Source organism: Oxyura jamaicensis, chromosome 9 (genome assembly GCF_011077185.1).
Source record: "Oxyura jamaicensis isolate SHBP4307 breed ruddy duck chromosome 9, BPBGC_Ojam_1.0, whole genome shotgun sequence".
NCBI classification, from domain to species: domain Eukaryota; kingdom Metazoa; phylum Chordata; class Aves; order Anseriformes; family Anatidae; genus Oxyura; species Oxyura jamaicensis.
In genome coordinates, this window is record NC_048901.1 from 24,723,023 (window position 1) to 24,725,169 (window position 2,147).

General features: G+C 57.3%; 1 protein-coding gene across 3 annotated transcripts in view; it reads right to left on the reverse strand.

Moving 5' to 3' along the window:
• Positions 1 to 1,581, reverse strand: part of MME (membrane metalloendopeptidase) — a 39,840-nt gene extending 38,259 nt beyond the window's left edge. Inside the window, exon 1 of one of the 3 annotated variants that reach the window (XM_035334532.1) lies at positions 1,432 to 1,581. The gene's annotated coding sequence lies outside the window, so the exon portion shown is untranslated. Of the gene's footprint in view, positions 1 to 61; positions 594 to 719; positions 841 to 1,431 lie in introns of those variants that run through there. The other 2 variants (XM_035334533.1, XM_035334530.1) reach the window with 2 other exon arrangements.
• Between the last annotated feature and the right edge of the window lie 566 nt (positions 1,582 to 2,147).

Here is a 2,147-nt window from a genome sequence, read left to right on the forward strand (position 1 = left end):
CCACCGCGGGGCGCCCGCTCCGCCCGCCCCGTCCCATCTCGCCCCGCGTCCCCGCACTCACCGGGCGCCGCTCGGAGGGGTCCGGCCGCGGGGTCCCCACGGGCATCCCCGGGAGGCGGCGGCGGCGAGGGGAGCCCCGGGGCCGCGGTGGGCAGCGGCGGGGCAGCAGCGGTCCGGCTGAAGGCAGGCTCAGGCCGTCGGGGCGCCGGGCGGCCGCCGGCGGGGCTCAGCGCCCGGCTCGCCCACGGGCAGCGGCGGGGACGCGGGGCCCCGGCATCGCCGGGACATCAAAGCCCGGGGGCGCTCCCCGCTGCTCGGAGCGGAGGAGCCGTGGTGTGGCGGCCGAGCGGTTGTGCGGGTGACCTGGAGGCTCCTTCCTCTTCGCGCTCATAAGCACGCGGTGGGGCAGGAAACAAGCGAGCAGGCTCCCCCCCGCCCCGGCAGCACCGAGCCGCGCTCTTCACCTCCCGGAGCCTCCCCCGGGCGCTGCGGTGGAGGCGAGGGGGGAAGGATGCGGCCGCGGGCGGGCGGCGCGACCCACGCGGCCCGGGACGGGGCTGCCCCATCGGCGGCCCGGGGGAGCCCCGGGGGAGCCCCCGCGGCGCCCCGCTGCCGGCCCCGGCCGCTGCCAGAGGGAGGGCAGGGCGAGCGGCTGCACGGCCGCGGGGCTCGCTTCCATGCGCACTCGGTGCCTCTGCCAAGTTAAAGCAGGCACGTACCCTCCGCAGGATCCGAGGTCCTCGTTCGCCAAAGGATTTCTGCTCACGAGAGAGGCAGCTGGAACTTGGTGCCCGGCGAGGCAGCTCTGAGCTACCATCGGATTTATCAGGCAGACAATATCAAAAGATACGCGTTTCATTCTTGCTAAGTTTCCTGTGAATAGTTTCATTTTTACTAATGAATAGGCAAACGCAAGAAGAAGCATTATGAGCTGCTGCCACTCCTCTCGCTCGAACCAGATACCCTGCTCCCTTTTGCTGTGTTCCTAAAAGCACCTATATTGCCTCTAAGGCACGAACGGCAGCTGAAATTTCTGAAATCTTTTATCACCAGCCACACATGCTGCAACATCCACTGCTTGGGAAAGGCAACCTTCCCCTGCTCTAGGAAAAGTGGAAACTAAGAAGTGACTTCTTGCTGGAACTGCACAGCGAATGACCCACTGAGCACATGAAGAGGGGAGGGCAACCAGGTATCAACAGAGCAGGACAGGTAAAAATGGAGCACTTTTGCAAAATGAGCATATGAAGAAAGAACAAGAACAAAAAAGGGTTTATTCCCTGAACAGAAAAGACAATAGTAAGTACTCAAAGTAGGCAAGAGAAAAAGTCTAGAGAACAGAAACATCACATTTTTTTACAGTTAAGAGTGGGGAAAATTCTAGTTCTATCATTTTCAGAATCCGTGTTTAAATTAATATAAGTATCTCACCTGCAGCCTTTCCTGCATTAATTCTTGCAGAGTCCCACTCCAGTTACTCGAAGAAGCCATCTGCTCCTGCAGGTCAGTCCTGACATTACCTGCTGCCTTCAAGTCACCCCAACACAACCAGTGCAAAATCTCACCAATCAGTGCAAGGGCAGATGAGTCATTAAGGACTATTGTACAGCCCTAATTACGGCAAAGCTGGACAAGCAGAGGGTAACTGTGTGTGGACAGACAACTAAAATGGCAACAAAAGGACTTCTTTCAGAATCTTTAGGTAAACCAAAATCCTGCCTTATTCACCACAAAGGGAAAGAAAAGGGAGACACTTGACTGGAAATCTTTTAATAGTCCAAAGAGAGCTAACATGCCTGACACGCAGTGTGAGAGTTTCCACTCTTGGAGAATCTCTTGCTTGGAAAAGCAATCAGACATCAGTATATCAGAAGGCTAAAGGAGGTGTGACCTGTGATTCAAGTACTGTAATTCCTGTGTGTGCCTCCCTTAGGGAGAACTCCCACCAAGTAAATAGTGTTATCCTGTCTAAAACCCATTATCTGTACTCCCATGGACAATCAGAAAGGAAGTTTGTACTCGCAGATGATGTTGTAAGCCTGCGATAGAGCTGGAAAACCCCCCGGTCAGCACAGCCACACCGCTCCTGCTGCAGGCTGGCCCTTCAGCTGCCCGCTGCTGACAGCTCCCTATGAACGCGTGCGCTC